The sequence below is a fragment of the Centrocercus urophasianus genome, unplaced genomic scaffold (assembly GCF_019232065.1).
Source record: "Centrocercus urophasianus isolate 14NV4802_14NV808 unplaced genomic scaffold, USGS_Curo_1.0 seq_10, whole genome shotgun sequence".
Lineage (NCBI taxonomy): Eukaryota > Metazoa > Chordata > Aves > Galliformes > Phasianidae > Centrocercus > Centrocercus urophasianus.
In genome coordinates this window covers 77,191,014-77,206,407 of record NW_024884142.1, presented here as the reverse complement: position 1 = coordinate 77,206,407, position 15,394 = coordinate 77,191,014, and the positions used below count along the sequence as shown (strand labels likewise).

The window sequence follows — 15,394 nt, the reverse complement described above, 5'->3', positions numbered from 1 at the left end:
AGGAGGTAACAAAGTCTGCTTTAAAAAAAGAAATCATCAGTGCCAAGATGCTATTGCTGCACTTTGGGGTTTTGCTTCTGTTGCTCTCATCTTGTTTTTAGGGCCACACGTGTCCAGGGTGTGTGTACAGTCCTTGGTATGAGAATCCTCCTCCTGATTACCATTGGATAATGTAGCATGTATCAATATAAGTATTGTTCTTTTAGAAGTGAAACCTTTGTCAAGCAATACCAAGGAGCAATCAAAGGTCACCTGGGCACCAGGAATTTTTCCGTGGAGGCTGAAGCTCACAACTCTACAAGAGAATCCATGGTGATCTCTAAAGGTGAGAGGTTGCTTTACCTGGGTTTCCCTTCCTTTCAAAGACTTGCAGTCACTGCTCTTTCATATTCACAAAATGTGATGAGCATGATGTGCTAGGATGTGGTGACCTCTAGGTTTAGCTGGTGGGGCAGAGGTGGGGTGTGCAGCAGGTAGAAGCTCTTTTTGCACTGTGCTTATGTCATGTCGATGTGTTTTGGGCAGTGCATGCCAGTATCTGCTGACATGGTTGGAGGTGAGTCCAACGTGTAAGTGCACACTCCTGTGCAATCACATGTGTGATAGGGTCTCTGGTGTCTTTACTAAAAGCTGCTCAGCAGTAGGAAACCAGGTTCTCTCTGGGTTACCAGCTTTGCTAATATTAGATTGCTGCAAGACTATTTAATGCTAGCAAGTGATCAAAGGCACAGAGCAGACTCCAAAAGAGATAAAGTGAAATGAATGAGACTGCCAGGTTCTCTTGCTGTTGTGACTATCACCAAAAAAATGTTACTGTTTGAAAGAATGCACTTCCACTCCTTCCAGTTCATCTTAGAATGCCCCAAAAAATTGAGTTTGTGAAGAATCGTACATCACCTAGAACACGCTCTGTTGAACCATAAAATAAGTTTTCTCTGTTGTTCCTTAAATGGAATTATCATTTCAAAACAAAACTTTATCTCTCTGTTCTAACATAGTACTATTAAGCATATCGAATCTTTGTGTGGATTTTTTAGGAAACTTAGAAGCATTTGGAATTCTAACCCTTTTACTCTGAATTAAATGTTTCAGGCTGAGCTGAAATAATGTCTGTTTTTCCTTTTTACACTGTTTAGGAAAATATATATATAATTTTTTTGTTCTGACAGAACCAGTTCAGCCTTCCCTCTTCCTTTGGTTAGAAACTTGAAGCTAGGAGTATTTGCCAGCTTTAAGTGAAAATTAATAAATATTCTTCAGACGTTGGGTGAGATCTTTAACTAGATTTGAGTGTTGTAATCCCACTGAACTCAAAGGAACCAGACTGATTTATACCAGATGGTTATCTGGACCTCCAAGGGGAATGTAATCAGCATCAGGGATTAAATTTGCCATTAATACACAATGATCTGTTTACATCAGCAGAATTACATCTGTGCTTCCTCACAGATAAATTTCTTCCAAGTTTCCACTAGTAATGTTGTCATCCTTGCACCGCGGGTCGTGGTTCAAACTGGTAACAGAAGGCCAGGAGGATTTTGCTGGAGCAGTGCTTCAGCCCTTGGGCCCAACATTTACTCCAGTGTTTGTGCCATCCTGGATTTTAAACAGTTTGTCATCATCTGTTCATTTTGTGTGCTTGCACCAGAATGAAACAGAATGAAAGGGAAAATCATTGCTTTCATTGCTTGTTTGTTTGTTTGTTTTGATGGGTGAACACAGCAGTATGAAAATACATACATATATGTGTATGCACACACATATTGATGTCAAAGGAATGTTGTACAATAGGGATGCTTTGTACAGCTACCAGAAAGACCACTAGCATGGACAAACTAGTGGGGAAAAGCTCACTAAGCATGTGCACTCATAAGAAGGGAAACTGCTGCAGTTTGTAGGAGTAAAACAAAACCTCTGATTTATGAGCACAAAGGAATTGGAGAATTTTGTTCTTCTCCGTTTTTCTCCAGTGACTTTGACAGCTCCTCTGGGTTTGAGGAGATACAGGCTTTCAGGCTGGCGGGGTGCAGTGGACCAGCTGCTCTCCAAAGCTGATGCTGATCTTTGATTTGTATCCTAGTATTTTCCTTTTTGGACCAGTTAGTACCATTAAGCTCTTCCCTGTCCTAGTTCAGTATGCTGAAGCCTGCATCTCTAGAATGACTTGAGGAGGGCTTGTTCTACCTGTCCTAGATGAGGCTACAGTTCCTCTTCTATCTTAACCCTGAGAGGGTGAGTTCCAAAACCTAGAGAGATGTTTGAGCTATGCTTGGACCTTGTGCTGGTGCACATGTTGAGCATTGTGCATTTGTCCTACACTTTCATTAAATTTGTGTTTGTTGCAGGTGAGGGACTGAGCATGTCACTTTGGGTTGGTGGTATTGGTGAGAGTGGATCTTGTCTGTCTGAGTAGCATGAGCTTTTCTTCCACCATACCATTTAGCCCTTTTCTAGATCAACATCAATTATTTATATGCTTGAAATGATTAAAAATGATTAACATGGTGAAAACTGTCTAGGATTTATAATTTGCTATGAACAATTTAAACTAATTTTAGCAGAATTGTGTGGAAACATGGACAAGAAGAGGACTGTAGGAGAGGAGACAGCACTGCTGAAGTAGGGTGGGAAGCAGAAGTTTTCCAGTGTGGGTGGATAGCTGTGGGTCTGCAGCACTAACATAGATATTGGATGAAAGTGAGTTTTAGTCAGCCTTGTAAATATTGTCATAATTCCTGCAACCCACATGGGGTCTCAACCCTGAATTTGGAAACAACTAGATCTGTGCTCAGGGAAAGGAAGTGTCTCATGCCTCCTGGGCCAGCCCTTCCAGTGACTTATAGGTGACCTGCTGTAATTCACTGGGACTTTTTGATGCAATACAGGCAGGGCTAGAAAACTCTCACTGCTCTCCTCGCAGAGTGACAAACCTCTGTTCTTGCAGAGTGACAAACCTTCTCTAGCCCATGGAAGCAGGCAGCATAGGTGAAGGTGCTTCTCCTGGGACAGCTGTCCTTTAGTTTTCTTAATGTTAACAGTTTATCAGTTGTGCTTGTGCTATAGATTTCCCCTGAGAAGGGAGGGATGTCCCGTGAGGTCTGGCGCATTCCTGCCTCCCAAAGGAAGATTTGGTGTGAGCGATAGTGGGTCCCATGGGAAGCAGTAGCAGTCATGGGAGATCCCTGAACACCTGAACCTGCTGTGCTGGAGGGCAGCAGAAAGGCTGTGCAAGGTGTGCATGCCCTGGGCTCATCCTGCTGAGGTCAGGGGAAATTATGCCCATGGCAGAAAGACTTGGTCTTGATGCGTGTGAGAGTGGAGACATTGCACAGCTGTCTCCTTACAGGAACCGTGGCCTTATCCAATGCTCTGCTGTGTGTGCCAATTAACCTAAGGCTTGCTTTTGACAGAGCTTGCTTGCTTGTACAAGTCCTGCTTGTCCCACATTTCTGTTCGAAATGGCTAACTGCACAAAAGAGAGCTTTTTAAGCATTAATAGGATTTTTGAAGATCTTGACAAAGAAACAACATCCAACATCCAACATGGATGTTGTGTTGAGGGACATGGTTTAGTGAGAACTATTGGTGATTGGTGGATGGTTGGACTGGATGATCTTGTAGGTCTTTTCCAACCTTGGTGATTCTGTGATTCTGTGAAACAAGAGTCTTTTAAATGTCTGCCTTCTTGCAACAAGTGAGGACAAAACCTTGGGAGTTATTTAAAGTAATATATTTTTAATTGCATCTTCTAGCTGAGAGAGGCACTGGGATCTTCTGTATAATACCTTTCAAGGTGACCTTTGCACAGCTGCGTTGTCTGGACAAGCTGTGGTGTCACTGTTAGTAAGGGCACTCATTGGAAAAACAGCATCACCCGTGTTAGGTCTATTTGCTCCCCATAGAGCTGCAGCACTTAGGAAAGTGTTGGTGTCACTGTGCCAGGATGTTCCTGTCCTGCTTTGATTTGCCATGGCCTCCTTGTATGGTCTTTGGTGGAGGAGAATAAGGGATGTATGGACAGGTGGGGGCTCCTTCTTTCCTTGCCACATGCATGCTGAGTGCTGTACTTATTACTGGCCTGAGGTCTTCAAAATCAGTCTTTTACAGTGATCATAGGTATAAAATCAATGTCTGTTGCTCCAGAGTTTTTCATGTGGTCTTAGAGACTGACCCGGAGACAGTTACCCCTCTCTATTAACCAACTTTATGTACCAAAGTTACTGATGTATGCCAGTGGAGGAGCCTGGTTTTCCTCAGCTGCCATTTTTGGCTAATTATTCACCTCTAGTTAAGGCTATGGAGAGGTAATCAAATGAGAACAGTGCATTCTCATGCTTTACAAGACATGGGTCTCTCCTACAGAAAATAAGAGCCAACATCAAAGTTTCTGACCTGCAGGATCCTGGCTGCTCTCTGACCATGCTTCCAGCTGATGGCTGCCAAAGAAGCCACTGGGTAGCAGATTGGTGAGTGAGCCTTGTTCCTGCTGACAGGTGTCCACCTTGCTGTCTCTGCAGCTGGCAGCCTCGATGGTAGGCATGGCTCAGAGCTCCAGGGCTGAAGGAGCAGGAAAAACAAACAGCGCTCGCATAACAGGATATGACTGCCTTGCTTCCATGATTCACATCCTGAGCTGCAATCCCCTGGACTGGTGCAGCCCAGCGGCCAGATCCTTAGCCGACTGATTTCTCTTTGAGGTCCAGGAGGCATTCTGATATTACTGCTATTTATAAGGAAACTACTTCTGGCCTGATTTAATCTGAAATCCCAACTCCTGGCTCTCTCCAGAGATGAAAATTTCTGCATCATTGAGGGCTATGAAATGGGCTTTGTAGCACTGCCAGTTTTACCTAGGATTTTGATGGAAAAGTCATTTAAAGTGGAGGCAGCCTCATCTCCTAGCATTTCTTGCAGAGCTGATCTAAGCATTCACTGGAGAGAGATGTAGTGAGACTTCTCATGAGAGGTTCATCCAGTATGCACTTTTGCTTTGTGCAAATATCTCCTTTTCCCCACACCCTTTTTTCCCCTGACTTTCAAACCATGGCATGTTCCGGCTGCTGAATTTTATTGAGGTGCTTTTGGGATGGGACATCTTGGGAGCATCAGTTTCATGCTAACCCAGTGACACATTTTACTTTCTTTCAGAGCATCTGGGTGCAACTGGATAGACGCAGGTTCCTTTTGAATGACCAGAAAATTCCCAGATGCTGCCATACAAACTGTCTGCCACTTCCCTAACCTTCCCAAATAATGGTCCCCACTATTTATGGCAAAGGGAACATGTTGAGAAGGAGGAAGGATCCTTGTCATTGATGTCTGTGAAAAATGAGAAATGAGTGTTTGTGGTATGCTTACAATGTCAGAAGACAGCAGCTTTTATCTGATGCATCACTATCCAAACTCAAGTTCTAAAACATGCAGCTGTCTTTTCCCCACATCTCTGCAACCTGGAAACCTGAGAATTTGTCCATCTCCCTGATAAAAAGATAGCGTTATTGCTGTTTTTCTAATTTCTTGCTCTTCTTTTAAAAAGACTAAGTCCCTGCAGCTCCCAAGAGTTTTCTTTGAACGTGACAACAGTTTTTTATAGCCCATTTCCTTTCCCTAGTTAAGTTTAGCTCCTGGTTTTCTTCTGTCTTATTCCCCAGGCTGATCTCAAAAGAAGTTACGCCTCTTGTGTTTTCTTCCTGCCTGCATCAAGTAGTTTATAATAATAAAGTTTTATATCAAATTGATGAAAAAAAATATGAAGGAGAAAAACAAATTTCCTTTCTGAAGCTCTCATGCCATTGAAATGCTCATAGCAGAAGGCTGGATGGAAGTGCTAACCCAGACCAGAGATGATGCAAAGGCAAATCACACAGTCTCTGTAGGGCTGTGGGGTCTGCCCAGACCCCTGGAGAAGACTAGTGCCCTGATATGGTGATTATATCTGCAAAACAGTAAAATGGGAAAATTATTTGGGTAACAAAAAGTTCAAGAATGCCCCAGTGTGATTGCACAGCATGGGCTGAAAACAAGCCTGGAGCAGAGCAGCAGATCAAAAAAAGATTTGAGCTCTCCCAGCAGTTTGCTATCTCAGATAATCTTCTTCTATGACATTAATTTCCTTGGGCAAAAGATTAAGCACTTTTCACCGAATTATAGTGATTTTAGTTTCTGCTGTCCTTGCATATTACTGCAATTATCTGTACAGTCTCTCAGCTGCCCTGCTGCCATCAGAGAGCCCAAAAGGTTAATAATGGTTCAACGGAAAATTGCTAGGTCTTTTAAGTGTGGGAGGTATGTCAGTAGCCCATAGAATGAGCACCTCTTATGTTTATATGGAATTAAAATCATAATGTGCACAAACAACGTCTGGTCACCACTTAGCAGGGTTAGCAGGGGCATTTGGTGGTAATTTTTAGATGAAACTTCTGCTGTTTTTTTTTTTCCACAGGGTAAATTCACTTCCTCTAGCAGTCCAGTTAATGGGCAAGGGAGTATCTTAAAGGTTATGTGCTGCATTACTGAAGAAAAATGTGTCTAAACTGTGGACAAGGTGTGATTAAACCAAGACAACATTCAGACATCCTAGCTACCTCCTGGGCTAAATGGGTAAAGCAAGGAATTTTAATTCCAAAAGCAGAGATTGAGTAAAGGAAAGCTTTATTAATTTTTCTCATGCTGTAATATATATCCTTTCTTAGATTGCACCCCTTGAAAGCAGTACCACAGCCTGCATTACTGCTAGAAGCAGCTCTGTCAGATCTTAGTTGAGGGTCCTGTGTTAGTATAGCAAGCAAGTGTTGTGTGAATCTTGTTTTTGTTTGGCCCCAGCACATGAAGGGTGGCCCAGCTGTGCTGTCTAGAGGCCCTCAGCCCCAGGAGATGCTCTGACACTCACCAGGGTTTCAAAGCTCTGTTAATTGACACTCTAAACCAATTGAATTTAACAAGAGTCTTTCCACTGACATCATGGCTGTGATTTATACCCTTAATACATAACGCATTGTTTTGAATGTGAGACTTAATGCCTTCATCAAGCCTGCAGCTTTCCAAGTCAAGTATGAATAAACAGAGAGAGAGGAGGGGGAAAAAAAAAACACAAACCAGAAGACAAGTTTAAGAAATTTTTGAGTATTTGTTAGAGGCAGATCTTGACTAATGCCAGGAAGCAGCGGGAAAGGGTGTCCTTTGTCTTGGAAATGGGAGTCCACAAGTCTCCTGCAGCCAGAGCACCACCTCGATGTGTTAGCTTCTGCCCAAAGAGGAACCTGAGCCTTACGTGCAACACTTGGACCAGTGAGAAGGTTAACGGACTCGCCTTCGCTGTCAGAAACCTTGCCTGCTTACGTTAATTAAATCTGTCAGCCCCTCTATTTTCCATCTATTTTTAGTCTGGTTTTCTAGGGAACTGAGGCTTATGCAGTCACAGTGGCTGTCTGTCCATCTGTTGGTTCCCCCCGCTACTCCCCGTAACTTTCAAACTGTCAGCGAATTTCAGCCAATCTGGAAAGACGAAGAGGCATCTCAGAGACATTACGATGCTTATGAATTTCATGAGGACTGCTGGAAATTTGACAAGGACTTGATTAATGTCCCCTCAAGGCAGAGCTGTGATCACTCAGCCATTGCCCTTTCTGTTTGTCCCAACTAGGCGATGTACAGCAACCATCTGCCCCATTGACATGTGAGTGGCTTTAAAACCAGCTACAGCATGTGCTGCCTCTTGCTCACCCCAAAGCAGTGGGAAAGCAAAGGTTCTGTGGGAGATGTGACTGGGGACTTGCAAGGGATGTGAGGAACTGTAGGGTGTCAAATGGAAAATACAAACAAGTTAGAGCGCTTTGGTGATGGTGGCAGCAAAAGAGGGATTTAGAAAGTACTGCACTCAGTTTTTCTGGGATGCAGTTGTTTAAAGGAGCGGCAAACACTGAAAAAACTGGGAATGTTGTGACAAGGACTGAGAGGACTGTGATCCTGAGGTTGAAGGGAAAAGATACTGTGAAAAACATAAGGTCAGTTGTAGTATGAGGGGCATAGAAGCAATCGTTTGGACACTGAGAAATGTTATCTCAGCTGCTCATAGAACAGCTCACTTTATCAAGCACTTTTTTTGGCAAGGTTAGAACAGGGAATGATTGAACTTATTCAGAAAATATGTTCTCGTGATTTCTTTTGGGCTTTGTGATTATGCTGATAGAGATAGCAGCTCTTTTTCATGATACATTATGGTCAGAAAACATACTTATCTCCTGTGTTACTTGCAGCACCCATTAGATTTCTTTGATTCCAGGAGTTGGTTTTTCTTAAAAGGATGATTGTTTTGCCCACGCCACTGAGACAGAGCTGCACTGATTAATAGAGGCTTTATGAGTGTTCTTTGTTCTGTGTGAGGAGGAGCCTTCTTTACAGCTATGTGAAAGCTTACACTCACTTGGATGGCAGTCAACATGCCTTGGTAGATGAAGCATTGGTCGTCTGTGTATCATTAAGAAGCTCGAAGAGTCAATTCAGTCCAGACAGTAAACAATGAATTGCTGACCCTTTCAGCTCTGCTGGGGCTAAAAAATACCAGTGCACACATCTGAGCCCTATCAGTGGAAGCACACAAGGATTAGATTATTTTGGTGATGGTTGCATTTTTATTGTGAATAATCTGATGGGAGCCTGATGGTGTCCAACACATCCATTCTTGCCTTGTGATTCTTTTACCGTCTGAAATGTTGTTAGTTTTAATGACATAATTATCCTTTATATATTCAGTTAAATGTGTGGGTTGGATTTTTTTTTTTTTTGGTTCTTTTTTCTTTTTTTTTCTGAGTTATAATTAGTTTCCCTGAGAGGCAGCAGCTTTAATGCTTGGGTAGTTTTCTGAGAAGCTGGGACCGAAAGAAGCTTTTGGGAAACGACAATTCTAGGTCCATGTTTTTTTATTTGGTATGCTTTATTTCAGTCTTTGTCTGAGCTGAATGTTTTTGTTGACTGACAGAAGATGCATTGATTCAGTGAAATTAAGCAATTTCAGGCCTGCCTCCCAAACAAACACATACAAAGAACTTGTATATTGACTAAAAGTAAAGTTATTTTCTAAATTTTACTTACATGGAAAAAACATACTTAAATGGAAAAAATGAACACTCCATCCCCCTGTCCCCAGGGCACTAATTGGCCCTGATCTGAATTTTTTTTTTGTTGAACTTTACTGGGAGTTTATCTCAACAGAAAATTTTGTAATAGATGTGTGTGCTGTGCAAGAGGACAATATCCTACAAAGCAAGAACAGTATAGGTTATTCATTATCAAGGTAATTCTAATAAGATGAGAGTACTTAGTGTATCTTGAAAAAATATAAAGGGAGGCCTGGGGAAAACGGTCATTGGCTTGTAAATTACTGTGTTGTCTTCTCCTGTTTTCCTTGCTCCATGGTCAGCCTAAGGCAGCCCACGCCTGACTCTAATACTGCTGCACCCACACAGATGTGGAAGGGCTGTGTAGTGGGCTTATGTGTGTTATTCACGAAAGCTTGTCACAAAACACACAAGTAGTTGTCTTAAGAAGCTTAATACATGTGGTTATGTACTGATTATGTTATGTCCTGGTATTATGCCATTGTTAGGAAACAACAAAAAACGTTCTTTCATGTGCTTTACAGAGGGCCTGTGGCAGATATGCACAGAGGTAGAGAGAAATTGTGATTTTGCCTGTAGGTTATGGCATCATTCTGAAGCCAAAAAAAAAGAAAACAACCAACAACTGAGAAAATAGTTTGGAGAGCATATGAAAAGTCTTGTATGATCTGCCTGTGTGGGAAGTTTCATTGTTGTTATGAGGTGGTGATGGTGCTATCACGTTTCCTCCACACCCCCTTACACTGCATACTGGGGAACATCTTCCTCAAAATAAGGGGAAAAGGAACCATCGCTTTTTTGGAATTACTTTGCCCATCCAGTTTCTCCCAATATCAAGCTATACCAGGGCAGAAGATCCAGGCTTTCATCACTTCTGTGAGACCTGGAGCAACTGGTTTCTCTCCATGAAAACCCATAGCAGGTAGAAATGGAAAGGTCCTGGCTGGTCCCTTAGTCTCTCCTCTCTCCCTTTTTACAGTACTTTTGAGAATGATGTGTCCGAGCTAGATTTGCCTCTCTGTTGCAAAGTATTTCCAATCCTCTAGTTTAGATGGAAAGCTGTTCCCAGCTGGAAAAGCTCATTTACTGGCACAGTCAGAGTTACAATTGGTTTGTATAGATCTAGTGCAGCGAAAAAGAAGAAGAAAAATAAAAAAGAGGGAAAGACAAGAAAATTCCTTTGCCATTCCATATTTGTTGTTTGTGAAGTTGTGTAAGTTGTCAGTAAAGTGTGCTCTTGAACAATCAGGAGCACTGTGGCCCCAAAAGACTGTTGGTGGGAGTGAGGAGACACAAGGTCTGTGGCTCTGGCTTGGCCAAAATGTGCTACATAGTTTTCATTTTCTGCATGCATGATTAAAATTAAGGACCAAAAAAAAATCTTGGCTCCAGCAGTGGGAACCACACAGATGTGAACTGGGAGGAAAGCTGATTTTTTTTTTGCTGCTATGTCACAGTTTCCTGTGACCAGAGTTTTTTGCAGCACAGGCAAAGATATGAGTTATCTTTTTTATAAGTAATGGGAAAAAGTACAATGTCCAGGATCTCACAGTGTTCTTTCTGTGCCTTATTTTGGGTGGATCTAATAGTTTCCAGAGCTCCAAACCCATTGGAGATTTTCTCCCCTGATTTGACATTGATCTGATGATCTGAAAGGTCTTTTCCCACCTTGTGATTCTATGCAGTGTTCTCTCAAACTGCCCCGTGCAGTCCTTCCTAAAGCCATAAGGCACACACACACACACGCAGTAAGCCCTGTGTGCTGTGTGGAAGAATACATGAAAGAACCGCGTATGTATTTAAATGCTCCACGTGGTCATGAGATTCACATATCATGGAATAATCATAGAATCTCAAATTGGATTAGGATGGAAGGCACCATAAAGCTCATCTAGTTCCAACCTCCTACCGTGGTCAGGGTTCACACTCACTAGATATTCTGTCTTCTTCTCTTGTCAGGGGCCTTATGGATGCGTGCACATTGCCGGGTGATGGGATCAAACGTATATTAGAGATACACATTTCCTGAGGAGGAAAGCAGGCAGCCGGGCAAGGACATTACATGTTCCTCAGCCCTGCAGCTCTCTGCCAACGGATGGAGAAAGTTGTTGGCTGAAGACGCAGGCACTTCTCATGGTGCCTCAGTGCAAGGCTACTGGGGTGAATAGAGTGTCACTTCCAAAGAGCTACATTCGCATTCTGATTTTGGTTACAGAGGGGATTATATATAAAGGGTTTTTAATCCCTTTGGAAGCCTTCCAGTCCCTGGGGATATCACTGCTTAATCTTGCCACAATCCAGCACAGGGTCATTCTTTCTCAGGATAGAGCTTGTTCAGGGACTTTTATGGGGTTTTGTTTGCTTGCTTGCTTTTCAAGTGAGACTGTTTTCCAGTTTAATTTGGAACTGCTTGTGAAAAGTGTGTGCTTTCAGAAGGCTGTTGAGAGATTTTTGCCCAGCATCAGAAAATGCAGCACAGATAAGGAGCCAGGTGTGCAATGAGGAATGGGAAGCAGGAGGGACCCAAACTAGAGTTGTCATAAGACTTTCAGAAGAATTTCCAAATTAAAATATTTTGCTTTTTACGTGTGTATCACACATTTCTTAGAAGAAGGAGGGAGGAGAGTGTTTGGCAGCATGGGCCCTTTTGACTGTCTCCCACACTGAGAGGCTTGATTACTCCCTGAAAAAGGAATTCACCCAGTATATAAGGAATGACACATGCATCAACCCTGCATGGACCGTTACATTTCAGCTACAGACTGAGCAGTCCCACACTTTTGATACAATGGGAACCTATTGAGTTAAGCTCCAGTAGCAGCACTGGATTGCATGTTACTGGCTTATTAGGATGATCTGTCTAAAGCTGTAGGCAAGGGATACATTTTCTAAACAAGTCTGGGGTGTTAGAATGATACCAGCAATAACAATCTGTAAATTACGATGAGGTTCATTGAGTGAGCAGTGTGTTATCTCTCTGAATATTTAAATTTTTGCATATTTTGGCAATTTCTTTAAAGAAAGCAAGAACTGGACTGTCAGCACTGATTTTAGTTTTGCAATGTTATGACCTTCTATGTATAATGGACACAAAAGAGGTCTTGAAGGCAGCGTGTCTTGTCAGTGAGTTGAAAATCCATTCATACCTTCAGTGTTTGCTTTGATTTAAATGTTTGTTATAGTTAATGAAAGATAGCCCAAGAAAGAAGGAGCAAGTTTTCCAGGTTTCATCAGTTTATTACTTCATATTTGCTGAAAAAAAGAAGCATTTTATATGAATGATTGTGAAGCTCTATGGATAGCAAAGTGGGTCGTGGTCTGTCACTAAGAGGGTTTCACTTCTAGTACTCTTGGATATTAATGTGGAGAGTCTGGCCTGTCTTATTACAGAGCTCTGACCAAGTTTCCAGTTGCAAAGCTGCCCAAGGTTCCCAGTCACAAGAGATGTGTCACTGCAAATAAAACCCAGGCATGCTCAAGTCACTTAATAAGCACTATACGCTTCTTTTATTTAGTTCTCAATGTATTTCTCTGGGCAACATTCAAACTCTCCAGCGCCTGCTAATTAGTTTGTTTTCTTATTGAGATTTGGATTGGCACTAAGGCCCAAAAGGGAAGAATCTAGCTGTCAAAATGTGAATGTCTGTAACGAGTGTAAGGTGTGGATGGAAACCACATAGTTGTCACACAGCAGCTATGACATAAAAGATGCTATTGCTCCCGTACCATTTACCATAAGAGTGAGGGATATTTTTGGAGGGCAGAAGATGTGATTATGGGAGACAGCTAAATGGAAGCTGTCATTGTATGCTTCATGCACTGAAATGGAATAATGTGCAGGAGAAAGGATGTTAGAAATATTTTAATAAATATCAAGTACGTGGATGAATAACAAAAATATCTCAGCATTAGTTAAACATGGCTGGCTAGGCTGTGCAGCATTGCTCAGCTGGGGGAGCACAGGATTCAAAGTGGGCGGCAGGGCTTTTCCACCTAGCCCCAAAACTTGCTTTCTCTGAAATCTTGGCAAGTCATATTTTCCTCTGATTTCATGCCCTTTGGACCAGGTATGATCAAGATATGACAGCAATGTGATCAACAGCATTTCTAAAATGCTGTCATTGTCTGACATAACTCATAGACCAGTGTCAGATATTGTTTTTAAGTTCTGATAGGATCGTGGATAGCTATTAAGTGAGGGATGATAATCAGTTGCCACTGGTTTCATGCTCCAGGCCCTTTGCAGGGATGGCAGACTTTGCAGCCCAGGTAGAGACCAGGCTTTTTTACCTGTGCCTGAGACTTGACCTGGCTGCAGTTATCCCACTTCTCCCCACACAGCAGTCTTCTGCCCATGCTCTCAGCCTAGAGAAAGGTTCCCACAGGCAGCCTGAAATACTCTGGTAACAAACTTTGGGGTAACCTCTCCACACTAAATTAGTTTTAATGCAGTTTGATGACCATAAACAGTTATTCTAACGTGTAGCATCTTTGTGCACACCAGCACTGCACCAATGGGTGCCTTCATTCTCCCTGCAGTCAGTACACATGGTGAGCTCCACCCAGCTGCTCTTGCAACATCTCAATCTTGCTGTGACATCGCAGGGACTCAACCAAGTCTTCTGGAGTGCCCTTGAAAATTTTCAAGAGAAGTAAGTAAATCTATGCTTTAAATATGTTACATCACTGAAATTGCCTTGTATGATGGAGGAAGAGAAGGAATGTGCAAATGACTAGTAGATGGTGAAGGACAGAGAAGAGGAGGCTGATGTACAGCTCATTCAGCCCCCGTGAGTCCCCTGGTTGTGAAGTGAAGGGCTGTGCTCCTTGTCAAGTTGAGGCACAGAAACCTACACCTTAAGCCTCCCTGTAGCCAACAGAGTTCCAGGGAGGTGGTGACAGTCATGCGCGTGACAGACTTTTCCAGTCCCCCTTGTGTAAGCACAGAAATACCGTGCTATTATCTCTAGGCCTGCACTGGAAATACAGCAACAGCCCTTTCCTGGGATGCAGTGGGAGGTGTGGGGGCTGCCTCCTGCTCCTTTTTAGCAAGAGAACATCTCTACAGCTCCCCGTACCACCTTCTGCAAAATGACAACCAGCATATGACTTGGGCTTGAAATCCTTGCAGCTGATGGAAAAACAATTAAGATCTCATTAAAATTCTATGTAGGGAGCCAAGAAAAGGAAGATAATGTCAGAGGAAAGGTGATACGTAGGACAGTATGGAGAATTCTCTTAAGTTAAGCCTGTCATTAGACGGGAACACAGAAGGTGATAATTGTACAGTGCATTTCATTCAACCCACAAAGAATAATTAACACTTTCCCTTCTGTCTCTCCTTTCATTGAAATGAATGGATTCAGTACATATACTCTCATCTTAAGGCAGGAGATGTCATAGTCTGACTTTGTATGTGCAGTGGAATTTTACTGCTGGGTTTCTTCACCTGTTTAGTCATGTGAGGCTCTGCTGATTTCATTAATCTCTTTGTGGCTGTTGCTTTTACAGAAATTATTGACTCAAGATGAAGAAGAATTGGAACAAGAATGCACTTGCTTTCGGGTAAGCACAAAGCTTACACACTGCCCTGACTAAGGAAGGACTTGCCAGAGAGAGCTCCTACCCTGGAAGTGCTGGTGGGGATGGAGCACAATGCAAACAGGCACTGCTTCATCCCGTGCAGGCTGTCAGCAGCCTGGCAGGGTGCTGAGGATTTTTCCTTAAGATCTATTTTCAGGCTGACCCAGCTGTTGACCGAGAAACCAAAGCTCTTGCAATGGGTGGATCTCTGACCTGCATTGCTGCCCTGAGCACCATGAGCCCTGAGCGATGTTATTGTGGCAGCTGTCTTGCAAAGCAGATCTTAGCCTTGCCAGGCTTGCAGATGGCTTCCTGACCTCCCACACTTCTCATGAAATTTAACTAGAGATGATAGTCTTCACTTCCTTTTAAACTGGAGTGAGATATCACTGCACATTACAGTGCCACTGATGTTCTCCGCTCTATTGGTGACTACACTTCAGAGCTGGAATGAAGGGATTCACATCCATTGCAGCTTTTCTACTTCACAGAAATCAATAATTAAGATTAAATCAGATTAATTAGCTAAAAATTACAAAGAGCTCTGATATTCCTGTCAGAAAATGCTATATCTGAATATAACAATAGTGTCACTTTACATCCTTTGATTCTTTTGCAGGAGTCCCTATAAGAGAAACTGTGCATGCACATGCTATTTACTGAAGTTCTTCATTCAAATTCATATCAAAGACAGC

At 42.6% G+C, this 15,394-nt stretch overlaps 1 long non-coding RNA gene across 1 annotated transcript; it reads left to right on the top strand.

The window, feature by feature from the left end:
• The first annotated feature begins 210 nt into the window (after positions 1-210).
• LOC122161926 lies at positions 211-14,681 on the top strand. Its single transcript, XR_006169347.1, has 3 exons — positions 211-325; positions 13,656-13,768; positions 14,628-14,681. It is a non-coding gene; the product is annotated as an uncharacterized LOC122161926 (long non-coding RNA).
• Positions 14,682-15,394: the final 713 nt, after the last annotated feature.